Source organism: Staurois parvus, unplaced genomic scaffold (assembly GCF_062004578.1).
Source record: "Staurois parvus isolate SC_StPar_1 unplaced genomic scaffold, SC_StPar_1.0 ptg000165l, whole genome shotgun sequence".
In the NCBI taxonomy this organism is placed as follows: Eukaryota; Metazoa; Chordata; class Amphibia; order Anura; family Ranidae; genus Staurois; species Staurois parvus.
In genome coordinates, this window is record NW_028317961.1 from 9,215,779 (window position 1) to 9,232,426 (window position 16,648).

Below are 16,648 nucleotides of genomic sequence, written 5' to 3' on the forward strand. Positions count from 1 at the left end.
TGAATACGGCTGCCAGACTCATTCACCTTTCCAACCGCTCCATTTCCGCCACCCCCCTCTGCCAATCCCTCCACTGGCTTCCGATTGCGCAACGGATCAAATTTAAAATCCTAACACTGACGTACAAAGCTGTCCACCATACTGCCCCGAACTACATCACCGACCTAATATCCAAGTACCGCCCAGCACGCACACTCCGCTCCTCACAAGACCTCCTTCTCTCTAGTTCCCTGGTCTCCTCCTCCCATGCCCGCCTCCAGGACTTCTCCAGGGTGTCACCCATCCTCTGGAACTCCCTTCCCCAACCCATCAGATTATCACCTACTCTCCTCTCCTTTAGGCGCACCCTGAAAACCCATCTCTTCAGGGAAGCCTACCCCCTGCTAACTTGACCGACCTCCTCCACTCTTCCTACCACTCCATCCCCCACAGCTATCTCCTCCTGTACCACTATCCCGTCCCTTCTAGATTGTAAGCTCGAAAGAGCAGGGCCCTCAATCCCCTCATGTTTTGCATTGTATTGGTATTGTTCTGTCACATGTTCTGTCCCCCTTTGTAATCGACAGCGCTGAGTCAACTATCGGCGCTTTATAAATACTGTATAATAATAATAATAATAATGTGTACATGGACACATAGGAAAACATTACGGAGAGTTCAGGGGCTGCTGAAAAAAAAATGCAGAACAGCTCCTAAACGTCAGTTTAGGAGTTGCAGTGTACATGAGCCCTTAGAGCTTATTACATATAAAGCAATGGGCAACCTAATACATTAAAAGAAGAAAATGCAACATATACAATTGCGTAACATCTTCATCATGCTCTCAATGACATCAGACATTGGCAATTCTCAAAGCTGAAGGTTTGCTTGATCTGCTTTGCACAGAACACTTCTCCATGTTTAGTCCCCAAGCATTATGTGATTGTGTCACTCATGTGTTGCCAAATAAATAAATTGTATTATTACTGTATTTATGATACACCCATGATGTGCACAGACATGTGCACTTAGTCTGCAGTATATGTACTGTACAGGGGTGCACTGACCATTCGAGCATTCGGGCACTGCCCGAGGGCCCGGGGTCAGTAGGGGGCCCCATGAAAGGCCCCTGGTACCTTTTATAGGCTTTTTTGGGTGTGCTTTGAGTGTGGGCAAGGAAACAGGGGCCCCATGATCCCCTATTGCCCAGGGGCCCCATGAGTTGTCAATCCGCCCCTGGTACTGTATACTAACTTTATTAACAAGTGTGTTTTGCTATAGACTGTATGCTTCAGTGATCAGAAATGTTATTTTCTTTTATATTTTTGGGTCTATCAAATGTAAGATGTTAGCATTTTCAAATATGCATACCACATGAAAATATAACCACATGAATTGTGCATAGCTATGATTAGCATAGACTTATTTGCAGAAAACCTCAAGGAACCATATACTAAAATCAGAAATTTAAGCAACAGTTGACATGCAAGATTCCTTATGCTTGTGCTTGGAATAGAGATTACAAGAATAAGTACACAGACATACCCAATAATTATCCAGGTATGTAGTCTGGGTGACCAGGTAAGGGAGGGCAGTAAGCATGTACTGCAGCCCCCTTCTTGTACCATACAAGGCCACATGCCTTTCAACACTTGAGGGGAGTACATTGTAATAGGGGGTGGCAAAACATGAAAGGTAGCTACCAAATAATCAATCAATTCAAGGCATGCCAATTTTGCTAAACAATGATCTGTATTTTTTCTTATTTCATTTCTTGTTTATTTCTGTGTATACACATTCATTATAGGTTGCTTTTAAATATTATAATTTGTGCTAGTGAATGAAGACTAACAGCATTGAATAAGTACAAGTAGTGTTATGCATTAACACTTGTTCATAAAAATGATGCCATAGGGTATGCAAGTGCTTGCCACCAAGTTTCAAAGACCATTTGCTATCAGATTATGAGAGCAGCCTACTGAGAAAAAGTTATTAGGACATGAAAAGGAATTTGGAAAATGAATCAAAGATCACTCAAGAACAGACAGACTAAGGGGTATGAAAATAGGTTTAATGAGTAACACTAGTTATGTTCTTAGCAAAGGCAAGGTCCCATTCAGAATTTCAAAAGAGGGATTCCAAATGTGAAAGTCTTGAAAATATTAATAACACACACACACATATATATATGATCTTTAAAAATATTTTTTCCAAATATTAGGTATTTAGTTTGCATATATACAATCCGAGCATAATTATCGTCAAGTAAAACTGCACTGCCATAATAATAAAAAGAAATATATAGAACAATCACTCCCAATATAGAGCTATAGAGCAATCGTTGCCACAATTATTCTTCCTGTCTTACTGAGCTACACATTATTGTTGAAGACATATAGCATGATCCATTTTTAGACATGAAAAAGCAAAGATTTTACTTTGCAATGCAAACACAGCTAAATAATAAATGTCACTGCATAACAAAGAATTGGATTTGTCAGTTGATTCACGTAATCATTGTTGGCTTCAGCTATGCACTGCCTACTTGGTTGCAAAGGATGCAGTTATTTGAAAGCACCCACTGCATCACCTCTTTATAACTCATGAAGAAGGGGCTAGCCAATCTAAGACATGTGCTCTAGGATGGGCAAGTAATGTCAATTTTATTGGTTCTTGTAAGATCCTCATGTGATATGTATGCTGGCTTGAACTTTTCCACCACAATATCCTCCAGTGAGCCCCTGCTCACTGCCATAGCCTATAACCGATAGCTCACTAAGCTGTCAAATACCAATCTTGGCCTGCTCTTCTGTGCCTGCAGCCCGACCACCTTTATAATATTTCAGAAGCCCAAAGGAAATTATTGACATTTAGGTGCTGGTGTTCCTCTTAATACCAGTGTAGGAACAAGCCCATAGTGTTGTGAACAAGCCTGCCATGTATCCTCCTCCTCCTAGTAAAACCACCAGCTGCAGCAGATATGAGTATAAAATCCCTGCATTTATGATGGTGCAGGAACTGTGGCTGATCTGAGGTGTAAAGTTGAAGGAATTGGGGAGAATGTATGGTTTATGCTAGTAAACTGACACTTAATCTGGAAAAGGTTTATAACCCCTTGGCCAGACAGTAGGCACTACATTAGTAAACCGTCATATATAGTTGTGCTCAAAAAGTTTTACATACTGGCATGGTTACAATATGCTCGACAGCACCTTGACATGCCTCCCCAGGACTTTTTTTTATAGTAATGGCACCTGGACCATGCAGCTTTTGTTCAAGTATTGTTGTATTGTGCTCCTTAAAAAAATGCAGTCTTTTACCAGAGCAGCCTGTATTTCTTCTGAGGTTGCCCATGGATTTTTTTTTGTATCCTGAACAATTCTTCTGGTAGTTGTGGCTCCAATCTTTCTTGGTCTACCTGACCTTGGCTAGGTATCGAGAGATCCCCAAGCTTTACACTTCTTAATAAGTGATTGAACAGTACTGACTTGCATATTCAAGGCTTTTGATAACTTTTTATATCCTTTTCCATCTTTATAAACTTCTAACTTTGTTATGCAGGTCTTTTGACAGTTCTTTCCTGCTCCCCATGTTTCATTATTGAGCCTGCTCAGTGCATCCACATGAGAGCTAACAAACTCATCGACTATTCATACACATACACTAATTGAAATTTAAAAAGTAACAGATGTGAGAAATTAACTTTTAATTGCCATTTAACATGTGTGTGTCATCTTGTGTGTCTGTACCAAGGCCAAACATTCCAGGGTATGTAAACCTTTGATCAAGGCTATTTGGGTGATTTCTGTTATCAATATAATTTAAAAGGAGACAAACAACTACTGTATGTGATAATAAATGGCTTCATATGATCACTATCCTTAAGTAAAATACATTTTTTGGTATGTACAGTATGCCATTATGCATTTTCAATATAAATGCCAACATTTCATGATTTCTGCCAGGGTATGCAAACTTTTGAGCACAACTGTATTTTTAAATCTATGTACAATTTATTCTTCTTTAAAAATATAACAGGTCTGCTAATCTACATCTACAGAAATGATTAAAGTAAGAATTGACTGTGTTGGTCATAGTGTCCACTCTCTTTTATTTTCAAACTTGTGATGAAAACATAGTGACTAAAATGGGAATGGCTGCTACAGCTCAACACAGTCCTTACATCAATGCAACAAAGAAAGTCATGGCTTGAGATTACTTTTTTTTTAAATGAGATCTACCACTGTGGCACATTTCATGACAATGTAAATAATGTTGAGGTTATTGTTTGTTTTTTTTATCCCCTTGAACTCAACTTTAGTTATATTACAACATTTTGGATGTGTAGTTGGCAACAAGACTAACATTTTGTGTCTTTTCCTGGGCACAGTTTTTTTCTATGGAAATAGCCTTGGATGTTGACAGTGTTAGCTATTATTACATTTTTATGTACTTAGGTACACATACTTGCCGGTTTGGCTTTCCTTGGCATTGTATAACTGGAATGAATACATGAAGCTGTTTATGGACAGAGATCGGACTGAAGCCACAGGACAATGGCAGGGAGCCAGATGTCTGATCCCATTGCTTACTGCTAATGTTCCTCATTTCCTTCAGAATTTCATAGTTTCCACACATTTTTCACATTCCTAACAGAGTATGGTGAGCTATCTCTGCAGAGCAGTATTTTTCCAGACTGTCCAGCCACACTGAAGTTTGGACAACTTATTTGAATTTTATAACATTATTATGTCAACATTAATTGTATCTGTCAACTTTTGTGATTAGTTTTTTTTTATTAACAGTATGGTTTCTGAAGATTAAGCCCTGGTTCACACTGGATCCAACTTTGATATCATAAGACTTCACTTGAAGTTGCACAATTTCAATGCCACTTGTCAATGCGATTTAAGGTGCAACTTGGATGACATCTGTGCGACTTCATGGCCAGATGTCTATGCAAGTTGCATCTGAAATTGCAAAAAGTAGTTCAGGAACATTTTTTTCAAATTGGTTGGAGTCAGTGATTTGAACTGTTCCATTGGCAACAATTGGGTGCTACTTGTCATGCAATTTGAAACTGTCAAATCGCGTGACAAGTCACACTGGTGTAAACCAGGGCTTAGCTGATTATACACTAGTAGATTTACAAATGACCCAAAATTCTCAGTACATTTGATGGCTTAATGAATGTTATTCAAATTACCTCAACATTTAGTTTGTTTTTAACATTTTATTTTGGAATGATTGGACTTCTACTATTAGTACTACTGAACGCAAATCACATACTGTACATTGTTAGAATTTCATTCATTCAAGAAAAATGTTCTATTTTGCACCATGTCACTGTGGTTGAAAATAAATGATGATTGGACCCCACTAATGATTAAAAAATAGAAATTCTGCTAGTGTATGGCCAGCTTAAAGCTTAAGTGCACCCAAAATAAAAAAAACTGAAAAATCTGAAAATAACCTGCAGTAAGTAGGATGTGCTCCCGCAGCTTGGGTTAATACAACTAATGTCCCAGGCTCTCATCAATACCTAACATTTCCGTTCAGCCTCTCCATTTCTAGAAGACATACTACAGCTTCTATGAATGAGGAAAGTAGAGGAAATTGAGGGAGGGGCACAACATCAGCACCACAGAATGTTATCCAGGGGTAGTTTGCAAAGAAGGGAGCCATCACCATTTTCCATTGGATGGCACTGCTCGACTGGGTCAGGTCACTGCTAACGCAAGCTCTGCTCTGCAGAGCTCAGCAGTCTGGGCCTTTCTTACCATATGGTTACATAGTTTCATAGTTCCATAGCTAGACTGGCAAAAAAAAAAGACAAAAGTCCAGCTAGTTAAAAAAAAATACAAAAAAAAAATATAAACACCTGCATGAGCACTTTTTTTATTTGGGACTTTTTACTTTGATTTATTCACTGTTTATATACCTATTTAATCTTAATGTTATTTTGTATTTTTTTAGCATGACTGTATGGTCATGTTTTATATTTGGTTTATGAAAGTATAGAGCAGCACAGTTTATTTATGAAATCATCTTTTCAGTTTATTGGCCAAGCCTCGCTACTGGAAGTAATATGGTCAGTGCCTAAACCATATGATTTTGGATTACCTTTAGAACTGACAACCTCCTGGACTTTTGTGTGTCCAAAATGGACCACTGACCATACTGTTCCATTAGACTATGTACAGCATAAAGGCATCTCCCATGAATGTAAATTAAAGAAGAATTCAAGGTATGGATATTTGTACAAAGTTAAATTGGACCAGCTTGGACCAATATAACTGTGCATATACCATAGCTGTGTGATCCTTCAAGAAGCTGGAAATCACCGTAGTAGACTCCACTATTACATTAGGTGGAGAGGCAGGGCAGTAACATAACATCCTCCACCTCGTCCAAGAAGAGAATGCCTCGCACAGCATTTTTTGAATGGTGTCCAACTTCCTGTGTTCACAATGCAGCAGGGCAGCCACTCGACATGGGATCCCAGAAGCTAGCCGAGATCATTGTAATAGCAGTGCTTACTACAGTGATTTCCACCTACCAGGTATGATATAGGCAGATTTATATTGGTCCAAAATGGACCACTGACCATACTGTTCCATTAGACTATGTACGGCATAAAGGAATCTCCCATGAATGTAAATTAAAGAAGAATTCCAGGTATAGATATTTTTACATGGTTACTTTGGTCCTGTTTGGACCAATGTAAATCTGTCTATATCATACCTGAACCCCAAGTGCATAACCTTACATTTATCAACATTAAACCTCATTTGCCACATAGTTGCCCAATTAAACAGTGCATTGAGGTCGGCTTTGCGTCAAATGCAAAGACTAAAATGGGATTTTTAACCTCTTCACGCTGGCCAAACGCAAATGTGCGGCCTCCAGCATCTAGACACCGAGCGGCCGCACATTTGCGTTCTATTAAAAAAAAGACATATGTGCTGAGAGCACACGCCTTGCGCGCTCCCAGCACACATGTCCTGTACTCACAGAAAGGTCCCGTTCTCCTCTTTCGATCAGGACCTTTCCCGATCATGTGACCGCCATGACGGCGTGTCACAGCGGTCACAGACCATAAACCCTGCCCCGCCTCCCAGCTTCTGAAACCCGTAAAGGGCCGGGAGGCGCCAGTGCAAAGGGGTTAATCCCAGACCTTATATTGCTTGTAAATATATTAAAAAGTAAGGGTCCCAACACTGAACCTTGGGGTACACCACTGACAACCCTAGACCATTCAGAGTATGAATCATTAACCACTACTCTCTGAATATGATCTTTTAGCCAGTTGTCCAGCCATTTACATACAGATTTTTCCAAGCCTGTAGACTTTATCTTACACATTTGCCGTGTATGGGGAACTGTGTCAATCGCTTTTGCAAAATCCAAGTATACCACGTACACCGCCACTCCTCTGTCCAAGGTTTTGCTCACCTCCTCAAAAAAAGAAATCAGATTTGTTTGACAACTTCTGTCTTTCATGAATCCATGCTGTCTGTTGCTTAAAATATTTTTTTCCAGCAAGAACTCATCTATGTAGTCTTTTATTAAACTCTCCAGTATATTCCCAACTATAGAATCTAGACCCAAGTCTTATGCAGACATTAGTTTTCTTATGCCAATGGCTTCCAGCAATGAAAAGAAGGTGCTCTTTCACTGTGTAGGCACCAAACACTGGTATCTTAAATCCAGGTTTGTGAAAACAAAGCATTCTTTGACATAGGAGACTATGTGCTGTTTGTTCTGGATTATAAAGGTTTAGTGGTGTGATCTTCTGCTACATAACTTGGTAACTTTATATCATCCATGTAATGTTTACCTACATCAGTACACAGTAGAACACAGTGTGCAAGAAAAGCTGCTGATTGGCAATGCACATAAGAAAGCTATAACAAATGATCAGCAAACTAACCCATATAAGTACAATGCCATAAGGAGAGTCACTCAAAAACAATCTGTTCTGTTTACATACCATGCAAAACTGAAAAAGTAGACAAAAACTCGACATTGTATGCTATATTCACCCTCGTCTGGGGTCTTTTACCCCCTGCAGCAATCACTATGACTGGTTCACCCTTGAAACTTGTCTGCTTAAGAGCAACAACGCTTGACAAAACGATTTCCATTTTATTCTACGGTTCACATGGGCAATGTGCTGTGGCTTCTTGTGCCAAAGAAGTACAAGTGCTCCCTTGGTGCAGGATTGAACTTGGGGCAGGATTGGACCCATAGACTTTAGAAGAGACCTGAAAAATATGCATGACACAGGTTTTTCATATGTTTTTATATTTACCAGTTCTTCTAGTAACTTGCTTTCCATTGGCCTAAACAAAAACACTTATTCCTAAAACCGTAAAAAAAAGTACGAAAAATGCACATAAATTAAAATTAAATAAATGCCTAAAGAAGCTGACGCTCAAATGTGAATGTAGATAAATAGTGTCACTAGGCTGAAATACCTTGAAGCAAGGGAGTATGAGATGCTAACAAGCTGAAGACATTGGCCACAAAGAATGTTTGCACAGATGAATGCTTTTGTCTTTCTAAATGTGACCATGACCTACAGAGCACCTGAATGTTCCTTCCCAGCACAGCACTCACCTAGTCTACTGTACCTGTCCATACCCAACAGTCACCAACTTAGCTGTTTGCTGTACACTGTCCTTAGCAGATTTACTACTAGAGATGAGCGAAGTATTCAAAAATTCGATTCGGCTGATTCGGCGAATTCGAGGAATAAATTCGATTCGAGTCGAATATATTCGCTGCGAATTTAACTTATAAAAAGGGTGTTTCTAGGCTTCAGAAAGCCTTTATATTAGTGCAGAACACTGTACCTTTAATTTAAATGCCCTTGGAGTCTGCTGGGGAAGAGAAATAATACTGTCAGTCAGTATGACATGCAGATGAGTGCCGTCGATCTTAGAATCACCGCACACTTCACTCATTTGGGCAGTCACGGGGCCAAAACCAGAGTGTGGAGCCACAGTGTGGCGGTGGAGGCAGCAGCAATGGGAGGCCATACAGCACCCTATGACAAAATGGAACCCACCAGCAGTGTGAGGAGACCTGAAAGTGGCACATGGCAGAGTGTGGCGATGGAGACAGCAGCAATGGGAGGCCGTACAGGGACCCATGACACACTCTGGACCTGGCAGCAGCATGAGGAGGCGGTACAGGGGCCCATGACAGATTACGGGCCTGGCAGCAGCATGAGGAGTTGGTACGGGGGCCCATGGCAGATTACGGGCCTGGCAGCAGCAATGGGAGGCCCGTAATCTGCCAGCACCCTATGACAAAATGGAATCCACCAGCAGTGTGAGGAGACCTGAAAGTGGCACATGGCAGAGTGTGGCGATGGAGACAGCAGCAATGGGAGGCCGTACAGGGACCCATGAGACACTCTGGACCTGGCAGCAGCATGAGGAGGCGGTACAGGGGCCCATGACAGATTACGGGCCTGGCAGCAGCATGAGGAGTCGGTACAGGGGCCCATGGCAGATTACGGGCCTGGCAGCAGCAATGGGAGGCCCGTAATCTGCCAGCACCCTATGACAAAATGGAACCCACCAGCAGTGTGAGGAGACCTGAAAGTGGCACATGGCAAAGTGTGGCGATGGAGACAGCAGCAATGGGAGGCCGTACAGGGACCCATGAGACACTCTGGACCTGGCAGCAGCATGAGGAGGCGGTACGGGGGCCCATGGCAGATTACGGGCCTAGCAGCAGCAATGGGAGGCCCGTAATCTGCCAGCACCCTATGACAAAATGGAACCCACCAGCAGTGTGAGGAGACCTGAAAGTGGCACATGGCAGAGTGTGGTGATGGAGACAGCAGCAATGGAAGGCCGTACAGGGACCCATGAGAGACTCTGGACCTGGCAGCAGCATGAGGAGGCGGTACAGGGGCCCATGACAGATTACGGGCCTGGCAGCAGCATGAGGAGTCGGTACGGGGGCCCATGGCAATTACGGGCCTGGCAGCAGCAATGGGAGGCCCGTAATCTGCCAGCACCCTATGACAAAATGGAACCCACCAGCAGTGTGAGGAGACCTGAAAGTGGCACATGGCAGAGTGTGGCGATGGAGACAGCAGCAATGGGAGGCCGTACAGGGACCCATGAGACACTCTGGACCTGGCAGCAGCATGAGGAGGCGGTACGGGGGCCCATGGCAGATTACGGGCCTGGCAGCAGCAATGGGAGGCCCGTAATCTGCCAGCACCCTATGACAAAATGGAACCCACCAGCAGTGTGAGGAGACCTGAAAGTGGCACATGGCAGAGTGTGGCGATGGAGACAGCAGCAATGGGAGGCCGTACAGGGACCCATGAGAGACTCTGGACCTGGCAGCAGCATGAGGAGGCGGTACAGGGGCCCATGACAGATTACGGGCCTGGCAGCAGCATGAGGAGTCGGTACGGGGGCCCATGGCAGATTACGGGCCTGGCAGAAGCAATGGGAGGCCGGTAATCTGCCAGCACCCTATGACAAAATGGAACCCACCAGCAGTGTGAGGAGACCTGAAAGTGGCACATGGCAGAGTGTGGCGATGGAGACAGCAGCAATGGGAGGCCTTACAGGGACCCATGACACACTCTGGACCTGGCAGCAGCATGAGGAGGCGGTACAGGGGCCCATGACAGATTAGGGGCCTGGCAGCAGCAATGGGAGGCCCGTAATCTGCCAGCACCCTATGACAAAATGGAACCCACCAGCAGTGTGAGGAGACCTGAAAGTGGCACATGGCAGAGTGTGGCGATGGAGACAGCAGCAATGGCAGGCCGTACAGGGACCCATGACACACTCTGGACCTGGCAGCAGCATGAGGAGGCGGTACAGGGGCCCATGACAGATTACGGGCCTGGCAGCAGCAATGGGAGGCCCGTAATCTGCCAGCACCCTATGACAAAATGGAACCCACCAGCAGTGTGAGGAGACCTGAAAGTGGCACATGGCAGAGTGTGGCGATGGAGACAGCAGCAATGGGAGGCCGTACAGGGACCCATGACACACTCTGGACCTGGCAGCAGCATGAGGAGGCGGTACGGGGGCCCATGGCAGATTACGGGCCTGGCAGCAGCAATGGGAGGCCCGTAATCTGCCAGCACCCTATGACAAAATGGAACCCACCAGCAGTGTGAGGAGAACTGAAAGTGGCACATGGCAGAGTGTGGCGATGGAGACAGCAGCAATGGGAGGCCGTACAGGGACCCATGAGAGACTCTGGACCTGGCAGCAGCATGAGGAGGCGGTACAGGGGCCCATGACAGATTACGGGCCTGGCAGCAGCATGAGGAGTTGGTACGGGGGCCCATGGCAGATTACGGGCCTGGCAGCAGCATTGGGAGGCCCGTAATCTGCCAGCACCCTATGACAAAATGGAACCCACCAGCAGTGTGAGGAGACCTGAAAGTGGCACATGGCAGAGTGTGGCGATGGAGACAGCAGCAATGGGAGGCCGTACAGGGACCCATGACAGATTACGGGCCTGGCAGCAGCATGAGGAGGCGGTACAGGGGCCCATGGCAGATTACGGGTCTGGCAGCAGCAATGGGAGGCCCGTAATCTGCCAGCACCCTATGACAAAATGGAACCCACCAGCAGTGTGAGGAGACCTGAAAGTGGCACATGGCAGAGTGTGGCGATGGAGACAGCAGCAATGGGAGGCCGTACAGGGACCCATGAGAGACTCTGGACCTGGCAGCAGCATGAGGAGGCGGTACAGGGGCCCATGGCAGAGTGGCGAAGCGTAAGCAGCTTAAATTGAAGGCCATATAGAGGCCTATGTTAAAAATAATAACATGTTTGGGGCATGATTCATGGCGGATTTAGTCAGTTGTGTCAGGAACTGGTGGTTTGAAATGCAGACTAATCCACGCCTGATTCATTTTCACAAACGTGAGTCTCTCCACACTTTGGGTGGACAGTCGTGTCCTCCGCAGAGTTACAATAACTCCTGCCGCACTAAACACGCGCTCCGATGCCACGCTACTGGCCGGGCATGACAGCCTTTCAAGGGCAAATTCAGCTAGTTGGGGCCAAAGGTCAAGTTTCGTTGCCCAGTAGTCAAGGGGATTGTCTACCTTGGTTGGCAGGGTGCTGTCCAAGTAGGCCCGAGCCTGTTGTTTGAGGTCCTGCTCCAGGTCCACCTGATGCTGCTGCTGCTGCGGCTGGTTAGTAGTTTCCTCACTGCGCTGGTGAAGAAAGCTCCTCATCATCGACTGCAGACTGAGGCAGCCGCTGCTGGTGGAGCTGCCACTGCTCCTACCACCCCACCCCTCCCCTGCTGCCATGGCAGCGGAACGCGAGCGCCCAGGGCCCACAGTGTCTGAGGATGGACGTTGGCGCAGAAAGGCAGAGACCAACTGACTACATAGGTGGTTTTTATAGTACTTTATTTTGGCCTCCCTCTCAGCAGGTGTGAAAAAGGCCACCATTTTTGAACGGTAGCGAGGGTCCAACAAGGTGGACAGCCAAAAGTCATCCCTCTGTCTGATGGTTATTATTTGGCTGTCGCTACGCAAGCAACCGAGCATACTATGGGCCATTTGTGCCAAGGAATGCGAGGGACTCCCTGCCTCCATCTCCACAGCATACTGCCACGGTGCGTCTGGGTCCTCTGTCTCCTCCTCCTCCTCTACCAGATGCTCCTGCTCCTCCACTCCTGTCCGCTGAGTGGAAAAACCACCCATTTCACTCAATAATTCCTGAGCACCAATGTCCTCCTCTACCTCCTCCTCTTCTTCCTGTCCTGCCCCCACAGGGGTCATGTGGCGTTGAGATCTGTGCGCCACGTCTACCGCCTCTGACCAGCCATTGTTAACAGCATTTGTTCCAGGACGTGCAACAGAGGAATGACGTCGTTCATCCCATAGTCCTGCCGACTCACGAATAGCGTGGCCTCCTCAAAGGGCCTGAGCAAGCGGCAGGTGTCACGCATGAGCTGCCAATGGCTGACATCTAAGTTACACAGGAGAGTACCTTTATCCGCTTGTAACATCAGGAAATCGGTGATGGCCTTTCGCTGTTCGTAAAGGCGGTTAACATATGTAGGGTTGAATTCCACCTTGTTGCAACGTCACAGCATGAGGAGTCGGTACGGGGGCCCATGGCAGATTACGGGCCTGGCAGCAGCAATGGGAGGCCCGTAATCTGCCAGCACCCTATGACAAAATGGAACCCACCAGCAGTGTGAGGAGACCTGAAAGTGGCACATGGCAGAGTGTGGCGATGGAGACAGCAGCAATGGAAGGCCGTACAGGGACCCATGACACACTCTGGACCTGGCAGCAGCATGAGGAGGCGGTACAGGGGCCCGTGACAGATTACGGGCCTGGCAGCAGCAATGGGAGGCCCGTAATCTGCCAGCACCTCATGACAAAATGGAACCCACCAGCAGTGTGAGGAGACCTGAAAGTGGCACATGGCAAAGTGTGGCGAGGGAGACAGCAGCAATGGGAGGCCGTACAGGGACCCATGAGACACTCTGGACCTGGCAGCAGCATGAGGAGGCGGTACGGGGGCCCATGGCAGATTACGGGCCTGGCAGCAGCAATGGGAGGCCCGTAATCTGCCAGCACCCTATGACAAAATGGAACCCACCAGCAGTGTGAGGAGACCTGAAAGTGGCACATGGCAGAGTGTGGCGATGGAGACAGCAGCAATGGGAGGCCGTACAGGGACCCATGACACACTCTGGACCTGGCAGCAGCATGAGGAGGCGGTACAGGGGCCCATGACAGATTACGGGCCTGGCAGCAGCAATGGGAGGCCCGTAATCTGCCAGCACCCTATGACAAAATAGAACCCACCAGCAGTGTGAGGAGACCTGAAAGTGGCACATGGCAGAGTGTGGCGATGGAGACAGCAGCAATGGGAGGCCGTACAGGGACCCATGACACATTCTGGACCTGGCAGCAGCATGAGGAGGCGGTCACGAGGAGGCGGTACAGGGGCCCATGACAGATTACGGGCCTGGCAGCAGCAATGGGAGGCCAATAATCTGCCAGCACCCTATGACAAAATGGAACCCACCAGCAGTGTGAGGAGACCTGAAAGTGGCACATGGCAGAGTGTGGCGATGGAGACAGCAGCAATGGGAGGCCGTACAGGGACCCATGACACACTCTGGACCTGGCAGCAGCATGAGGAGGTGGTACAGGGGCCCATGACAGATTACGGGCCTGGCAGCAGCAATGGGAGGCCCGTAATCTGCCAGCACCCTATGACAAAATGGAACCCACCAGCAGTGTGAGGAGACCTGAAAGTGGCACATGGCAGAGTGTGGCGATGGAGACAGCAGCAATGGGAGGCCGTACAGGGACCCATGACACACTCTGGACCTGGCAGCAGCATGAGGAGGCGGTACAGGGGCCCATGACAGATTACGGGCCTGGCAGCAGCAATGGGAGGCCCGTAATCTGCCAGCACCCTATGACAAAATGGAACCTACCAGCAGTGTGAGGAGACCTGAAAGTGGCACATGGCAGAGTGTGGCGATGGAGACAGCAGCAATCGGAGGCCGTACAGGGACCCATGACACACTCTGGACCTGGCAGCAGCATGAGGAGGCGGTACAGGGGCCCATGGCAGATTACGGGCCTGGCAGCAGCAATGGGAGGCCCGTAATCTGCCAGCACCCTATGACAAAATGGAACCCACCAGCAGTGTGAGGAGACCTGAAAGTGGCACATGGCAGAGTGTGGCGATGGAGACATGGGCCCCCTGGCCACGCTTGACTTTCTGGCCACATAGTCGACATACGGCTACGTTTACTTCCTCGGGCGGCTTGACGAAAAATTGCCACACCGCCGAGTAGGAAACTTTGCCCCCGTACTCCTCACTGGCTGACTGCTACTTCCTCCGTGCACACCGGCACCACTACTGGCCGTGGTGGTAGGCTGCAGTGGAGCTGGTGCTCTACTCCGTGGCCGTTTGCCTCCACTGACACTGCTGCGACCCTGCCTCCTGGGCAACCCACCGACTGTTTTGCTCGCTGCCAAGCTGGCACCCTCTTCTCCTGATGATGCGGAAGCAATAGCCTGATGACGACGAGGCTGCCAAGTGCGATCAGCCTCATCATCATCAATTAGGGTCTCCGCCTCACTACTAGCCCCCTCGGCTGCGTGTGGGTCAGGAGACAGACCTGTCTCTAGACCGGCTACCGAGCCACTCTCCTCGCCAGTACTTCTTCGCCTGGCTGCTGAAGAGGCGGATGTCTCCCCTCCGTTCCTGACCGCCCTCTGTTAGCTCTTCCTCACTGTACAGTGGGGCTGAGCCCACAGCATGCGATACTTCGCTTGGTGAGGGAACACCAAAGGACAGGGGCAGGTAGAGGACACGTGATTTCAGTGGGCTTGCTCCCGGGCCATGCCAACTAACGGTTGTGTCTGACGTACCCACCGACCGTTGGCTGTAGGTGTCAGAGGTGACCTGGGAAGAGGAAGACGACCGAGCCAACCAATCGATGACGGCAGGGTTGTCGGTGGTTGTCCTGGATGACACCGGGAGCACTGGCCTCTGGCTGCGACTAGTGCTGCCTCGACCCCTTCCTCTGCTGCCACGTCTGCTCGCTCCTGAAACATTGCCTCCTCTGCCACTCCTCTGCGTGTTGTCTGACATACTCTTTAATTCAACGATTCTGTGTCCCTGAGTAACGATTCTGTGTCCCTGAGTAACAATTCTGTGTCCCTGAGTAACGATTCTGTGTCCATGAGTAACAATTCTGTGTCCCTGAGTAACAATTCTGTGTCCCTGAGTAACGATTCTGTGTCCCTCAGTAACGATTCTGTGTCCCTGAGTAACAATTCTGTGTCCCTGAGTAACAATTCTGTGTCCCTGAGGAACAATTCTGTGTCCCTCAGTAACAATTCTGTGTCCCTCAGTAACAATTCTGTGTCTGTCCCTGAGTAACAATTCTGTGTCCCTCAGTAACAATTCTGTGTCCCTGAGTAACAATTCTGTGTCCCTGAGTAACAATTCTGTGTCCCTCAGTAACAATTCTATGTCCCTCAGTAACAATTCTGTGTCCCTCAGTAACAATTCTGTGTCTGTCCCTGAGTAACAATTCTGTGTCCCTGAGTAACAATTCTGTGTCCCTCAGTAACGATTCTGTGTCCCTGAGTAACAATTCTGTGTCCCTGAGTAACAATTCTGTGTCCCTGAGTAACAGTTCTGTGTCCCTGAGTAACAATTCTGTGTCCCTGAGTAACAATTCTGTGTCCCTGAGTAACAATTCTGTGTCCCTCAGTAACAATTCTGTGTCCCTCAGTAACAATTCTGTGTCTGTCCCTGAGTAACAATTCTGTGTCCCTGAGTAACAGTTCTGTGTCCCTGAGTAACAATTCTGTGTCCCTGAGTAACAATTCTGTGTCCCTCAGTAACAATTCTGTGTCCCTCAGTAACAATTCTGTGTCCCTCAGTAACAATTCTGTGTCTGTCCCTGAGTAACAATTCTGTGTCCCTGAGTAACAGTTCTGTGTCCCTGAGTAACAATTCTGTGTCCCTGAGTAACAATTCTGTGTCCCTAAGTAACGATTCTGTGGCCCTAAAGTCTCTTTGGCCCTAACTCTGTCCCTAATACAGAGAGGTCTGTCTCTCTTGAATGACCGGAGGCTAATGGAGAATTCTAAGATGGCCGCAATTTA